Source organism: Ictidomys tridecemlineatus, chromosome 1 (assembly GCF_052094955.1).
Source record: "Ictidomys tridecemlineatus isolate mIctTri1 chromosome 1, mIctTri1.hap1, whole genome shotgun sequence".
NCBI lineage: Eukaryota > Metazoa > Chordata > Mammalia > Rodentia > Sciuridae > Ictidomys > Ictidomys tridecemlineatus.
In genome coordinates, this window is record NC_135477.1 from 97644237 (window position 1) to 97661945 (window position 17709).

At 32.4% G+C, this 17709-nt stretch overlaps 1 protein-coding gene across 19 annotated transcripts in view; it reads right to left on the reverse strand.

The window, feature by feature from the left end:
- The window catches only part of Mef2c (myocyte enhancer factor 2C), a 148370-nt gene that overhangs the window by 126241 nt on the left and 4420 nt on the right, over positions 1-17709 (reverse strand). For 11 of the 19 annotated variants that reach the window (XM_078044854.1, XM_078044853.1, XM_078044852.1 and 8 more), the window contains exon 1: positions 17412-17553. The exons of 3 other annotated variants lie outside the window; for them this stretch is intronic. The gene's annotated coding sequence lies outside the window, so the exon portion shown is untranslated. Of the gene's footprint in view, positions 1-17411; positions 17640-17709 lie in introns of those variants that run through there. 5 more of the 19 variants (XM_078044845.1, XM_078044846.1, XM_078044847.1 and 2 more) reach the window with 4 other exon arrangements.

Consider the following 17709-nt stretch of genomic DNA (forward strand, 5'->3'; position numbering starts at 1 on the left):
GGGCATTGGTAGTTTTATAAATCTCCTCGCCTATCCAGGACTGCGAACACAGGATCTGAACTAACTAAACAAAGAAAACCCCATGTTTTATACTTATGACCTTGTTACTTAGCATACACCTAAGATCAATTACTGCTCACAGTGTTTGAATGCCTCTGTTTGTTAGCTGATTTTAGTTCTTATGTGATTAAATTTTTCAAAAAGTTTTTTGAAATGCAATATTAGCCCCATCACAATCCTCTTTCAGAAATATTCCTAATAATCTTATGTAATTATCTTTTATAGAATTAACCAACATCTATAACTCCCTCCTTAGGTTTTGAGTAACTCAGGCCTTTATAGTAAATACTTATTTCCTGTATATTTATCAAATGAGAACTAAATATAAATTCAATGTTTTATAGAGTCTTAAATGTGTGCTTCAGTTAAGAGTTGGAAGTTTCCAAAGAAAGGGAATTCATACAACTGTAGTCAAAATCACATTAGGAAGTAGACATAACTGGTCTTAGTGGTTTCATTAGAAAGAGAAGAGGGAGTGCTGAGCACTACCAGAGGCACTTCATATTGCACAAAGCACACCAAATCTTCTTTGCAAGTGGGCACCATGAAGTGTATGGAGGTCATTTATCACTGTGGCCAATTAATTTCAAATAACACATTGAATATCCAAATCTTCAAATCACATTTCTAATAAAGCATTTTTAAATACAGAGAACATATATTATTTTGGTGTTTGCATGGTAATCCAAACAAGCATTTCATTCGCTTCAACAGAGAAACAAAGCGGAACCAAATGTAGTTAATAATATGAACTGTGGAAATTTGGCAAGGAAACCATAATGTTAAAAATATGGTAGCTATTAATTCTGAAGTCCAAAGTTTATACATTTGGTAATTCAGAAATATATGAGTCCCATTTGACCTATGCCAGCCTCTCTGTCCTCACTTCTAGTTAAGAGCATGGTAATACTTCTGTGAAAAAAACAAGGAAATTGTTTATTAGAGGAAAGAAAGTTCACATTGCTTCTCATAGTGAAAATTTTAAAAATGATCCTTTTTCCTTTTCAAAAGGTCTTTTACTAAGCCAGAAATATTCAGTTAAAAACTTAAAAAGCATGCATTTGGTGAACAAACTTGATAACCTATAAAATGTACATGTTTTAACATATAAAATGTACATGTTCTATCTTATCACTATTTCATGTCCACCTCTAGTTTTAAGATTTTGGTTTTTTGTTTTCTTTTGGAACTACAAAAAATGTTGAAAGGTGTGCTTGAATTCAAAATTATCTAGAATATCCATCTGCACTAACTATATTAATTGAATAATTCCTAAATCCATTTAATATCCATTTATAGACTCTGTCAAAAAGCTCACATTCTTAAATAAAAACCATATAAATTACTATGATTCTTGCAAGTTAAGGTTAAAAAATTAAAACAGCTCAAGAAATGAGAAGCTAAGTGGGGGTTACTAAACAATGATGACAAAGCTAGATGTTTGCATTTCAATCAAGGCTAATATTATAACTAGAAAAATAAATTTTCACAAATAGTGATAAGACATTGCTTGTGAAAAGAAGATCTATCAAAGAGTTGATAAAATACATTTTCCCTCTCCAGATTAACAATGAAGAACATATAATAGACCAAGAGTTAATTTGCTTTTCTTTAAAATCACACAGTTATATTTATATAAGCATAGTTAAAAAGTCATTCAGAGATTACTGAGTAATTTTATCCTAGAAGTTGGGCAAAATTAAGATTCAGTAGCTGATTCTTTCCTTTCCCTTATCTTCCAGATGTGATAACCTGTGTGAGATTTGGGCTTAGTAAGTAAGAAAGTGGAATATGAAGACTATCTGGGTTGAGCTTCTCCTGTTGCCACTGAGTACATGGACTTAGACAAGTTATTCTTTTAATTTTTGCCTCAGTTTTTTTCATCTGTAAAATGGAGCTTTTGATGAATAAATGAGTTAATGCATATAAAGTTTTAAGCCCTTATAACATTGTGAAGTGTATGGTAAGTTCTCAAAAATGTTTGCTGTGATTTTTAACTACCTAAGAGTAATTATAGTTAATAGCACTTTCAAATGAATAAAAGGAGCTTTATACATATATCATAAAAGTTATCAGAATTACTGGACATATCTGGAGTAGTGACAATGTAGGAAAGTAAAAGTGGAATTCCTAAGTCATAGTTGAAAGTATCAACTATATTTATAGAAGATCAGTCCTACTTCCAACCACCAAGCCAGCAAGAACCAAAAACCAACTGGTCAACATATGTCGGTGCAGATGGAAAAAGAAGACAACTGTCTTTAAATTCTCTAAAGAAAGCGGAGTGGAGAGCCTTCTGGTCACTGCAGTCCAACCTATCATTACGCATGCAGAGGAGTCTTTGATGGGTTTCTTAGTCTATGAATAATACATATTTTAGGGAAAGCTTCACAGAAAGAATCTATCTTTGCTCCAAAGAGACCCATGACTAAGCAAAGCAAAGAGGAGCATCACCTCCTAACCATAAAGAACGCTGGTCCCCAGGTCTCCACTATGTTGGAAATTAAGGCAACTTGTTAATTGCCAGAAAGTATTTTTGAGACAAAATGGCTCCAAAGTTCATCTCTTAGAGAACAAGAGAAAAAAATTCACTTTTCAAAACCATTATTTTAATTAAAAAATAAAGGTAGAAGGTAAATCTGAATTTCTCTATAAGGTATCATTAAATAAAAGAGTGTACTGTTTTAAAAGACCTGGTATCTATAAGTGTTTCACAAGGTAAAACGTATTTGCCAATATTCAAATTCTATGAATCTTACTAAAAGGAATAAGCTTTTACGGTCTTAATGAAATTGAAGATTGCATTTACAGTTTTGAGTGATATACTTCAGAGATTAGTAATTCAGAACAGGTATAACTAAGTTTGCCCAAGGAGTTTTCACTTGAAATGATCTTATGTATAAATTGTACCACAACTGAAGAGTCTAGTGATTCTCCATGTCCACGTGACCCCTTCCTCAATACTGGCAGGAGATGGCAAGGGTCAGTCCATCCTCTTGGAACACATTAGAGTTCTACTCCAGCACCAGCACTAATAGTTAAGGGAAAAGGAGACTGTGACATCCCATAGGATTTGGTCCAAATGTCTTATTAGTTTACCTGTGACTCTTGGCCTTTTATGCCAAGAACAAACATTTGGGATCTGCAACAACTAAGAAATTCAAGTGCCTATTAAGAGTTTAAAAGTAAAGTTACATAAAAACATATAAAACATCAATAAATTTATTTATTATTAAATGTCAGAAAGAAAAAGTGGCTTTCATAATTATCTTTTAAGACTTATCCCGAGTCTATATGCCACATTCCTTTAATCAAGAACATGATAAAAGCAAGTTAAGATAGACATATGCATTAAAATATTTCAAGTATAATGAATAAGGATTTCTTTTTCTTTAGGAATTAAGGAAACAGTATTAACAATCATGTGTTTCATCTCTCCACAGATAATGTAGCAATTAATGTATATGGTGTGACAACTGTGCCAATGAATTGCAGCTGTAGATTATTTTCTTGCTATACTATGCAGAGTAGTCTTTGAAAAAGTCCTATTTATATCACTTGAGTTGTATGTGAAACTATCAGTTTCATAATCAGAAAAATTTGTCACACATTATGCCTCAAATGTGCTTCATGAATTTTTTTTGTACAGAAAACTAAAACTAATTTTCCTAAATAAATATGTATTATATTAATGTTTAATTTGTATGTTATCACTCCCTATTATATATTCTTAATCTGCATTTTTTACTCATGTGAATTCTAACTTTGAGTAAAGAAAGTTTGATTTTCCTAAATTTTATTTTGAGTAATCTAAGTCAAAAATCATTTTAAAAACTTAAAATTAGCATCTAAGTACCCTTTAAAGCCTTTAATTCTGAGAGGTGTTTAAACACCATGAACTGAACATAAAATATAAATGTGTCCAGTAACTATCTGCATGTGGATACATATGTGGTTTGTGTACCTACTTAAAATTCTACTAAATTTTTAAGTTCATTAATTTGGGAATGAATGCAACTTCCATTACTAAAGTTTTAAAAAATTTAGATAAAAACAAAAAAATTACTGTCTATGAAGAATACAACATAAATCTGAAAATTTTATTATGATGGGACTAGAGAAATCTTAATGAACAAAAATATAATAAACAAATCTATATTTACCTATTATGCTTTTAAAAGTGTGAACACATACAAAAGAAACATGTCACAATGCTTTGTGAAAGTACAGTTTATCAAGTGTCTATAGAGGATAGGAATGTATGACAGTTTAGCTACTTTTAGTTTGACTTAACGTTATCCAAGATTTGAGGAAAATCATATTATCTATCAGGTCAAATGATTGATATTTATGACCATACTCTAAATATTGCATCATAAATTTTTTAAACAAAGCCTCGATTTAAGTAATAAAGTAGGTTTGATTTTGAGATCAAGATAGACAGTTAATTCTGCAGTAAATTTCATAATTGGAAATTTGATGATTTACCAAAAAAAAAATTTGATTTCTCTTAAACATTCCTATAAGAATGTACTATTGAATTTAACTATAACATGTTCCACAATGAAAGAAATTTGTGGACTTTTGAATTTTTATTTTGAATGGAAAGTAAACATTTGGTCAAAAACCTTTGGAAGAAAGCTTTTCGTTTACGAATTTATAAAAGTTTCTTAGAAATCTCTTAGAGGCTGAGTACAATGAAACTAGGGCAATGCATATATTCTCAGTTACTCTTTAAAAAAAAACCTGTAAAAGTGACTATAGTGGCATGTTCTGACACATTCTTTTCATAAACCGAACCCTGTTAGTGACAGCAGAACAGATTGTGTGCATCTGCTGGGAATGAGCCAGATGACAGTGGAAAAACGCACATGGATACCTTGGCACAGCAAATAAAAAATGGAGAAAAAAAAGACCTGGAAGAGAAAGTGCTCAACTTTAATTGAAACATTCTTTCCAACATGATGAACATCATCCAACCACCTCTTGTAGCCTGTCAATTTTACATATAAGAATGTGTTTTAAAGGGATCTTTTGTAAATTAAGGCTGTTTTGTCCTCTTTCAGCATTAAATATTGACTCCGGTTTTGGATTATTTCTTCAAATTATGGCAAATGTAATAAGCATTAGGGTAGAAAAAGAAGCCAAACCACTCTACCACAGTCTGGTATACGAACACTAAACTTTTAAAACCCTTTCAGGTTCAAGTCAAATTTTAAATATCTGGGTTAAGTTTTTGAATTATGTGGGTATTATACTGCCAAGTACCAAAGATGCCACAATTCAAATATTCTGCAAATGTAACTATTGTAAATGGTGCCTGCACTCAATAGTGCAATGGTATTTTATGCTGATCAACCACAGTATTGTTTAAACAGTTGGCTCAATAGCAGTAGAGAGGTCCATACATAAAAAAAACAAATGTGTTTCTATAAATCATATCAGGAAGTTCTCTTGGATGCTCTGATTACAATGAAAATTTATTCTATACAGTATACAATGCAAATTTTAAACTAGAGATGAAGTTGTTTAATAGATTAGTAGTCTGACTGAAGCAGCTGCAGTCAAAAAAAAAAAAATCTGGTGATTAACAGCCATTTTCCAGTAATCATAACCCTGGAAAGGGCTACTAAGTAGGGGGAGGGGGTTGCAGATGGGAATAATTCTCTAAGCCCATGTGCCTTAGAGGGCTCCATCATCTTCATGCGGACTTATTATTATTATTATTATTTTTAAATTAAAGCTTTTAGAGGCATCCTTGATTGCAGTGTTGGGAGCTGTCCATGCTGTTTTACCACAGGGAAGTCCACTCTGCAAGTATTCCTTGCGCTGAGCACTCTTTATCCAGGCATTAAAACAGGGTTAGAAAAGAAAGCTGAAATACAAGGTGCACACCAGAGGGGCATTATTCAAAAGCATGAGAACAATTTGAAGCAGTCACAACTCCCCAGGCCGTATAAACGAGGCAGGCCTCCTCAACATTACCTGTCATCAAAAATATGATTTTTTTGAGAAATTAAGTGGATATAAAAACTGAACAAAAGAGAGGTAAACAGTTTCTGACAACAGAAATATTCCCATTTCATCCACATTTTACCTAAGCGTGTTTGTGTAATCAAAAGCTATACTTCTTAGGTAAAATTCTGCATTTTCTATACATTTCTTCTCACATGGATGAAAATATTCAAAATACATCTTATAGATAATGAACAATCCCTCAAATCTGGACATAAAAAAGAGAGTAGGAGTGACACTTATTTATTTTTTTAATTATTCAAATAAAATGCATTTATCTTTTTGGGTAAACACAACTCGCTTATTTATTCGACAGATTCTATGGAATACCTAATATGCAAGAGTGCTTGGGAAGGAACATAAAGATGAGTAAAATGACACTCATTCTTCATAAATTGATTCTATCACCATACCAAGCTGAAATTTTGCAATAAGAAAAATAAAAAAGGAACACTAAAGTATCTGTCAGAAGTGGGTAATACTAATAAAAAATCCTAGAATATTATTTAAATTTTTTTTATTTGTAGATGGATACAGTGTCTTTATTTTGTTTATTTATTTTTACTTGGTGCTGAGGATTGAACTCAGTGCCTCTAACATCCAAGGCAAGTGCTCGACTGCTAAGCCACAACCCCAGCCCCATCCTAGAGTATTCTTTGGAGGCTGTTTTCACAAATATTTAATGACTCTTCCTCCAAACTGAACTTTTATTAAAAGTATTATTATTAAGCAATAACCTATCTGGAATTCAGAATTTTCAACAGATGACTTTTAAAACTCATGGATGAAAATATTTTGTTTCTTTGGTTCCATATCTAATTCTAAAAGTAATATTTAATAACATCTGATCAATGAAAGCGTTTGATTTTCTTGGAGAAACGAGTATACTGTACTCAGCAATCATTAGAATTGACCTAGCAAAGAATCAGAATTAGATACTTGCCCTGAAAATGACCCAATTTTAATAATCTGAAAGTATTAATGAAAAAAAAGTTCAAAATAATTATCCCACTAGACATTTCTAAGTGAGCATCATTAGCAGAAAGAAAAATAATTAAATATAGTATGGCATTATAATAATTACTGAAAACTTACTATGTTTTCATTATGCTTCTGAATGTATTTTATCTTTAAAAATTCCCTAAATGGATGCTATCTTATCCCCATTTTACAGATGCTGGAACTGAGGCTTTGCGGCGACTAAGTAACATGCCTAAAACCACCAAACATTAGATAGTAAGCTGGCTTTTGAACCGCGTTTTGGCAGTTGCTCTTAATCACTACCCTCTATTGTTTAGGGGTACATTTGTCTAATAGCACATGTGTATAATCAAAAAGCTGAAGTTAAGTGTGGCAATAGGGTCTTCAAGTACTGTTTGTTTAAATGATTCTCTTTCTCTTGCATTCCTCCTCATCTTCTCATGCTTTGTGTCTTTCATGTCTATGTGTTCTCTCCTGCCGTGTGTGTACACACACACACACACACACACACACACACACACACACCTTGGAGCTTTGACCCAATGCTTCATAAAGCATCGCGAAAGCCACAATTTGGTTCCACTTGTCCAATAACTGTACTATCTCCTGAGCGCTCATGATGAGCTATAGTTTTGCTGAGGCTATAATATCTACTGATTCTAAAGATGTCCACAGTTCCTTGCAAAGCAACTATCCATCCCATAGACCTTGCTTTTTCAAGATCGGTGCTCAGCGTTCTTTCATGACACGGCATTGGCTGTGATGAATCACATCAATCTCTCAAGAATGAGGAGATAAGAAGATAACACCTGAAACAATTCTGTGATCTCACATGTGTAGTCAAAACAAGTTAAAATTGCAGCTGTTTTTGCAAAACCAAATACATGCACTCTGAAACAAGAAAAGAGTTCAGACAGCAGAGAATCCAAAAACAATAAAAATTGAAAAAAAAATAAAGTGAAGTCAAGAATTCTTTGATTTTTTTGAGCTATAAAATAATAGAAGGGGGGAAAAAATCACAATACTCACTCTAACTCAAGTAAGATCCAACAGTCCACCGGAGGGGCAATGCCGATTCATTTTGACCAAAGGGCCATCGGGAAACAAGCAATGGGTACTAAGTAACTCATGGACCCCTTTGGAAATCTACTAATATCATTGTGGCTTTTTTTTTTTTTTTGGTTTATGTAAGGGGAGAAAAATTCAAACATGAAAGAAAAGAAAAACATAGTAGAAATTATTCCCTTAATCTCTAACCTATACAAACTCTCAGGAGGCTTTCAATAAATACTAGAAGTGAATGAACAGATATGTTCTTTTTCAAGTAGTCAGGTTTGTTAACCTTCATTTAGTTAAAAAAGATGATCCAGATGGAATTAGGACTGCATTTATCCCTTTGTAGCATATTAATATTAATGGTTACAAAAGAAATTTTTACCTTTTTGGAGTAATTTTTTAGACCACATAAACCCTTACTAAGAAATAAATAGCTTTAATAAGTTTGCCCAAATATGGATGGACATTAAGCACCTTATAGAAATAATTGTAATTTGTTAACATAGTTTAAAATTTCTAAAATTCTCACCTGGAGAATTACTTAGTAGGTAAACCCCTGAAAAAGTCATGTTTTAATCAGGTATGGTTTAATAATAATCGTCAAGGTGGTTTAGTTTTTATTTAAAAATTTCTATCCAGGATACATTTTCAACAGTTGATACCTCATAACAGGTCTGACAATGTTTATCAAAGGCTAGTGATTAAAACTATTCCAAAGCATACAAAAAAATAAATAAATTTCGTACCATATTGTAAATTAAAATATATTTTTAAATGTTTCATCTGAATTTTAAAATACAACGTCTAATTTTCAAGGCAATAACTGTCAAAAATTATTGACTTCTTATGTATATTAATATATGCAAAAAATTCACTTTTTTTCTCACTTGCTAATGGTCCTTGAGAAGGTGCTAGCTATAGGCATTTGCCCCTAACACCTACAGTAAGAGTATGACCTTGTGATTACTTTCTTATAATCTGTCTTTTACATTTTTAAAGATCTACGTGGTATTAATTTAAGATTTTATTGGTAAACATTTGCATCTAAAGAAAAATAGTTGCTTGATTTTTAAACAGTATTGAAATTATCTTCCTTACCTATTTTCAATAAAAATAAATTTCAATTATACTTAACTGTTTGTTTGATCTAGCAAATTTTACAGAGGCAATTAATAATTGGTTTAGTACATTAGAACATTTATATCTTAGTCATACACTGTTAAATCAATAATTTAGCTTAAAAATAAAATTGGAACAAATATTTATTTCATAGTAACCCTTTCTACTGAAGGCTCCCATTTAATACATTTTCAAGGGAGAAGGCTAGTTTTAAAAAGGTGTGCTTGCAATAATCTGAGACTGCAACTCATACAAATCAGACTTCTGCTACTGATGGAAAGGAACCATGGTACCTACAAATTATTTTTTATAAGATTTTTAAAAAATCACATTGGTAAAAGTTGAAAATATATCTGGCAATTAAAAGCTACTTTTACACATTTTTCCCCCTCTGTATTTCAAGAAGTGCAAGTTTTCAGGCTACTGTTCCAAAAGCAAGAAACATTAATGCAGATATTTAGAAGTTAATTTTGCCTGATATTAGGTTTTTGTATTACTTACACTGAATCTTCCAAATGAAAAGCATAGATCATATCTGAACACTATAGTCTGCATTTTCTCTTTGTACTCTGTATTTTTACCTAATGGCCATTTAAGTGTGAATGTTTATCAATCAAGATTACTGCAGCACTGTAGTGTAGTGAAACATTCCTATTACCCAAGAAAAGTTAAATAAATAAATAAGTGTACAATGTTAATCTGCATCACAAAATGACCTAATATATCAGAAATATAATGCACAGGGGCTTTGTTGAAAAGAAACTATTATTATTATTATTATTACTATTATTATTGCAAAACCAAAAATTACAGATATTTAATTGGGCCTGCGGTGTTCTAGAGGTGGGGGTTGGGAGGAAGTCTCATTTTCTATCTCATACCTATTGTTTTTTGCATTCTAAATTGCTATAGGGGATACATAAAATAAAACATACTGAATCCACTTTGCGATTAATATCTTAGTGATTTAAGAGGCAGAATTTTCAAGTTCAAAAAGGGAAAAATTCCTCTTTTCCTTTCCCAATTCTAGTGCCCAGGAAAAAGGCCCTCTTCTCCTTAGCCTACGCAAGGGGAAGAAAGGACATTACTTAGGGCTGAAATCACTAGGAGACAGAAGAGGGGAAGTTTATGATGTGGCACTGTGCACCGGTATCTGGTCTGCAGCCAGAAAGTTTTCCTTTTGTAGCTCTGCTTCCAGTACCTGCCCTGCATATTCAGGAATAAAAATACACCAAGTGTTCTACCTCAGAAACTGTGGATGTTACAAAGAATTAAAAGAGTTTATTTTTCTTTCTTTATCCTGAGTGTAATTACTGTTTTTAAAAAAGAAAGAGCTGGAACTATAGTAACTGGAGGGTTTTTTGCCTTTTTTTTTTTTCCTTTTTAAACTCCTCAAACTACCTTCCCACAAAGCCATTTAAGTTAAATGGTACATTTACAGACTCACCTACATGAAAGATATAACTTAAAACATCTGCTTAGACACATATGTTCTGTTCCGATATAAAAAGTGTGGCAAAAATTTTAAAAATATAGGGCCATTATATTCTTAAAATATGTGTTCTTCTCTGTGTGTGTTCATTCATTAAAGAGATCTTTGACTGCAATTAGGTAGTCGGTCCTATAAAGGCTTCCTTGTGTGACCATGATTTCTAAAAATAAAATGCTCCAGTGAATATTTCTGCTAAATAATCACATCTTCAAAATTACTTTAAAAGAAATCCCAATCCCTGATGTGACATTAAGCAATAATAGCAGCTTTCCGTAAGACTTGGTTGTACACCTTATATAGGGTCACCAATTAAATTAGAAGATACAATAAGATAAAATAAATAAGTCATGTTTACTCTATTAAGTAGTAGGCAAATTTCCTTATCTGCTCTAACTTATTTTTATTAGTGAATCTATTTTCTAATTTTTCAAATAAGCATATATAAGATGAAGCTGCCTATCATTAGGGTTCAGGCAAGGGATACATTCTCTTGCTATCAATTTAACTAGCTGAAAAAAATCACGGATGTGTGAAAAAAATACAAGGGTAGTTTTGGGCTATTAAAAAAAATACTTTACATTCTATCAAAGGACCATATCCACCACTTTTAGAATCCAAAATGCTAGACATTCACAATATCTGAGAATAATTTATATGAATTCTTTATGTGCATCTTATCTATGACAACAAGATATAAGAGGAAAACCAGACCATGCTCAGGATGCTATTCGGAAAAAAAGCAGGTTCTCACCAGGGACTGCCTCACAGATCAGTTCCTTCAGTCTCTAAAAAGAAGTTTAAGGTACTTTATTTAAATCATTGCTCAAAGACTTGCACTGTCATTCTACATGAATCACAACCACTTGCAGGATGAACAACATTGCTCCATTCATTTCAAATTTGCAGCATTAAGAATTAATAAAGTCTCTATAATGTCTACATTATTAAAGAGTAATGATTCCTGCAGCAATCTGCCTGTAATAGGTTTACTGTCTTTATTGCTTATAATGTCACCAATTTTCTTTATAATGCACTCAAAAGATTCTCTTCATGTGTACTTTGAACTTTGTTTACACTGGTTATGTCTCAAAAATAAATACAGAGATTTAACTTGGGCAATGGAATGACAATGTATAGCAAATACATTATAGTGATGACAAATTAATGTTACTCATATTATCAAATGAAACTAAACAATAGACTTATATAACATGTACATCAATTTCCATACTTAATAGGAATATGCATTTCTTTTTGCAGTGAGAATAATACCAGTGAGAATAATACCAAGGAAATTGGTATTATTGGGTCATCTTTTCCACAATGTTTTTGTTTAAAATGGTATTCTTTGTCATAAAACATTTTAAAATTATTTTTCTTGCACAGATATGCTACCTACATATCTTAAAAGAGAGGCTGGGAATAGAGTTTTACAGCATTGTTTATTTTTTATTTCTTTATGTCTCAATATTATCTGTAAAAATGACAATTACTACTAAATCTATTGTGAGCTAAACCACAATTATTCAACAGCACTTTATAGTTATTTTATGCATGAACATGAAAAAAACATTAAAAGTACAAAACTTTCATGAATATTTCTCAACGTTCAGTGTGAGATAAGTTACCAGTAAGCACTGCTAAAAAAATAAAAATAAAAAAACTGATGGCTTCCTTTTCTCACTAACTATAATAGATCATTACAAATTATTTTCTTTCTCATGCTGCTATTCTCTTACGTACTGCATATTTGCTTCAACTCTCTAAGGGAAGAAATGTGGCTCTTGTGGGAAAGGCCCACCCCTTTCTACATGTTTGCTTCCTTGAACGAAAGGAACACACCCCCTTACATTCTTTGAAATGTGTCCAACAAGCATAGAATTGTAATAGCACTATATTATTGACTAAATTAGAAAATTTTAAGTGATGTTCAAGTATTAATATACTATGCATTTTTAATCAGGATAACTAAATGACACATACATAAATAGTAGCAATGGTCTAACTTCAGTCTAGCGTCTGTGCTTGGATGCTTAGAACATTTGTTAAGTGTTAATGGAAGAAAGTCATGAATGCTTTTGTGCACATGTGTGTTGTATGACAACTCAGGAAGAGGCCCAAGAATGTTACAAGTTTTGGAGTGCATCCTTTGAATTTAAGACCCATTAGAGGAATGGCCAATCTCTTTAATAAGCATGTTAAAGTAAAAATATTTGGAAACTAAAGTAATCATCTTCCTAAGTATAATTAGAGAGCTGTCTGAAATTACAGATGTGCAAGAATATCACAGGTACAGGGCAGAAAACGCACACTAAAGTTTGTGTCCACTTACTCCTATCTCATTAATGCAATTGTTTAAGTCATGAAAAATTATCTTCTAATAAGCCTTCCTTCCATTATGTAGAACTGTATACTCTCATCAAGTTTTTCTTTCTGTTCTTATTTTCTAATGAAGTGATGTACTCCATATTTGTAGAAATTTATCTTTCTTTTTGATTTTTCTAAACCTTCTTTTTCAACTTTAAATTAGAAATTTTCAAGTGTAACTATGAAGAGTAGACAAAAAAAGTATCTCTTTTAAGACAGTTTAGTGTTTAAATAAATGGTTGGATCCTTTGCAATTTGTTCATCGGGCATTGCAGGATCAACTCAGCTATGTGTTTGCAGGGCCTACAAAATGGAAGCTCTTCTATTTTGTCTATATTTTTCACTAGAATAAGAGTGAATATAAACAGGGAATATATAAATTTGAACCAAAGGCAATAAACTTATTAAAACTTAGTAAGATATTGTTATGGTCAAAGAAAACCTGCGTGTGCCACAAATCCAAACAGATGAAACATCTCATTCACTAAAATTTCCTATCTTGTTATAATAATGCACAGAAAATTAAACACATAAATATTAATTTTATGTATCACAGAAGATGTAGGCAATGAAAATGCAATGTTTACATTTATGGGTGACTCATTAGTGTTTTATTGTGTGAAACACTAGGAGGCATCAGTTGGGTAAAAAAGGACTTCAATTTTAGAAGAAGCAAAAAATTACTGAAGAGTTGGATGTGTGAGAAGTTTGGGTTTTCAAAATGTTAATATGTAAACCAAAAATTTATTTTCTGCAATAAACCCTCAAAACATCATATTTTTTGTGAAGAAAGGTCTTCATATGACATTCATGAAATATATATGTATATTCATATGTATATATGTAACTTGATCAATAAACACTTGTCTAGATATATTTCAGATGCATGAATTCATAGTTCTGTATTTACAAATTTTGATGATGCATATACTTGGTAACAGAGAATATAATAGATATTGACAATTATGCATTTTCTCCTCAATTTCTCAATACCATAAGTGTGTTTTATTACTGGCAAATTCTGTTTTTTTTTTCAACACCTCCTCCAAAAATGTTTAATGAATTTCAGTCTCACAATAACCACTTCATGTAACAGACAACTCTAAGTCTGTTCATGAAAAGTCATAGAACTTAAAATTTAAGCAATGAATAAAAAGGATGTTTTCTTTGACTGTACTATTGAAAGCCTATCATTTGAAAACTGAGTTTTCTACGGCTTGAATGGCTCTTCATAATGATGAAGCAACAGGGTCGCAGTATACTTATCTAGCAATCATTTGAAATTGGAGTATCTTGCCATTCTTCAACAATCAGCTTTTATCTTTGACCTACCAAAATAACACGTGAACTGTGTAATCTACCTTTTGTAAGGTACACAGACTTTGTTGTTGCTCCTGGTTTTGTGAATTGCCTCTGTAATCTGGTTTGATTTCCTAAAGGTGACAGATCTCAGTGCAACAGTCAAGCTTTAGTGAGTGCAGGACAGTCCACAAGCCCATGAGCCCGTGAGATTAAGATACAGTGCTGAAGATGGGGATCATAATCACCTGTCCTTCCACACAGAGCTTAGCAGCTGAACATCAGTGATAAAAGCCTTTCATTGTGCCCAGACCATTACCATATGTGCGTAAAATGAATATGTACATTTTTATAAGCTTTAGATATTAGTTTGGGAGGCATTTCCTTAGAAGATATACTTTTGAAAAACAAGTAGAACTTTATTAATAATCTCTTTACATTCCACATAGTGACCCTAAATTGAATATTAAATTCCTCCATGTTGCTTTGAATCATATTCAAAAAACCATGGTTCTCTGGTTTGATAAGTATTTCTTTGTTGTTGTGTAGCACAAGTACTGCTGCGTGGATATTTCCCCATTTCGGTCACTTTCTGAGATTGCATAGACTCAAAATATACTGCACATGGAGTTGGGAAATAAAACCACAAAAAACACTATAATAAATAGAACAAAGTTTTAAAAGATAAGGTTAACACATGTCAAGGAATTAATCAGTGCAGTTGTTTATAAAAGAAATTCAAATACATAAATAATTTCTTAGAAAGATAGAGTTGTATTATGCAACTTATTGATTCAGTAAAGTGAGGGCCAAGAAAAAAAATTAATAGATACCTGAAAAACACAGAATATAATGCTTTTTCAGGATTCAATCTTGAATCATTAAAGAGTCCCTTTCTCTACTGGGCTAAATCATTACCCCCCAAATTTGCAAACTAAACCTGCTTACAAAAAATAGAAGCAAGGTGCAAAAAGTCCTTGTGATTTAAGTTTTATGTAGTTATTTAGTGTTAATGTGTTTCTATCCTGAAAAGTTAATGTTGTGATTTCACTTTAAAATATGACTAACTCAGGAAATATAGAAAACTAACTTATCATATGTTCATTTGTTTTTAAATCTATAATCAACAAAATTAGTGTTTTATAAAAGTTCCACCTTAATATTATCTTTCAATATATTCCTCATGCATAGCTTTCAGGATGTAAACAGCATAATTAATGAATGAAGTATAATTCTTTAGAAAGAAGTCTGAAAAATATTACAAATATTCTAAAGCTGTGTAAATTAAATTAATAAAAATGGATTTTTATGAATTTTAGTAAAACTTCAGTAAAGATAACCACCAACTATTGTCTCTCTAACCTGACTGGAAACTAAATGTTAAACAAATGTTGTATTTAAAATGTGTTTCGATGAAAAGTTTTAAAATTGAGTTAGTAGGCTAATACATGTATTTTCCTACAAATACGGAAAAAATACAGTCATTGATTTAAAAGATTATTTTTGCCCCTCTTGAGATGGGATGTTAGATAGGGACATCTTATTTTACTCATCAAAACTGACATTATTTTAGAAATTATATTAGGTGTTTTAGTTTCATATTAGAGATTGTTGATCTATTTAAGGCTAAAATTGGTATGTGATACAAGGTTAAATGGGGTTTACAGGTGGTCACATTTCCATGTCCTACCAAGTCTCTAGGCATTGGAGTTATTATAGACCACATAAGCATCTTTACTCTGCAACCACAATTCCATTGCAAGGTGCCAGAGAAAAAAAGCGTCTGGTCACTTTTTTTTTTTTTTTTTTGGATTGGCATAATGAGGTGACTGGAGTTTCTTCTATAGCAGTTAGAAAATACACACAGTCAGTAAGCATTTCATAAGACAGATACTATTAGAGTTAGTATCATATTCACAATAGTAAAATGCACTTTGTGTCAAAGCAATTCTCCACTGAGGACTGGTTAAAGAACTGGCAGAAAGCCTAATTCTACTTATTATACTCTCAGCATTTACATATAAGGTATTTTATAAAAAAGACATCCATTCCTAAAATGTGAAGAAAAAAGGCTTTTTCCAAAGAACTGGACCTACAATAGACAGAAATGATTCAGATATAAAATTTCCTGTAAGAATTAATAGCCATGTTCTTGGTAGGAAATAATATTAACACTTAATCGAAATACTTGCATAATATGTAATAATATAGAAATGTGCCATGTCTATATAGGCTTCCTTTGTGCCCAACTTTATCACTGAGTTTAGTAACTTTCATCCAAAGTCCAGACAGAAGGCAACTGAAGTGACTTAACCTTGTTTGTTTTTAAATATCTATGTATTTGAATTTAATTTAATACATTTAAACGCAATGTAGATGCTGAAATCTAAACATAAATTTTGAAATGTGTAGACTACTTTGACCAGGGTATTACTTTTTGTCCACACCAATTAAGAAGCCCTCCACCAAGCCAGCACTTTAGTGAGGGAAGGAGATGCACAAAGGTAGACTCTGACAGTCAGACAGCCATGCTGAAGCTTAAACTAATCCCAAGAATTAGTGGCTCAGAAGCATAACCTAGGGCAAATCAGAGTCTTTGGGGGGACTCGTGGGAACATCTTTCCACAGTGAACTAACTGCTAAATCTTAAGGCATGTACTTCAAGGTCACAGAACATTCTGTGAAATATTAAAATCCTTCAGGCTCCACACTCTCCACCATATCAAACATGCTAATGACGTGAACAAACTTCATGAAACTTTAAACATATTGGTGTGACAGGAACGAGTCAGGAATGATTTCAATAACTGATGGCGAACGGATACGACTATCTTAAAAGTTACTTTTAGCAGCACACAAGGAAATCATGGAATCTAACGAAAAGAATACACAACCAGTCTCAACTTCAGCCTTCAAAAAAAGGCACAGGGATAGACCCCGAGCCATGGAATATACTGATGCCAAATTCAGAGACAATACCCAGGCTATTTCTATTTTTTCAAGAAATGTCAGAGGTACTTACATGAAAGAAGACCCGATCAGATTAGTCCTTGGGATATTTTCCTTTCTTAAGAGAGAGAGAAAGAGAGAGAAAATAACAATAATCTTTACTTCGTCCAGCCTTGAAGTGCTTCTCCACCTGATTCAAACATGCAGTCACGGCGACCCACACAGAACCTTCAAAGTCAATCCAATAGCAGCCCGAAGATGTCTGGGTGTACGCGTGTGCTCAAGTGTCTGTGACTGCGAGCAGAGAGAGCAGAGAGCTGGAGACGATGTGTGCGTGTGTGCGCGCGCGAAGGGAGCGCGCGTCGGGGGGA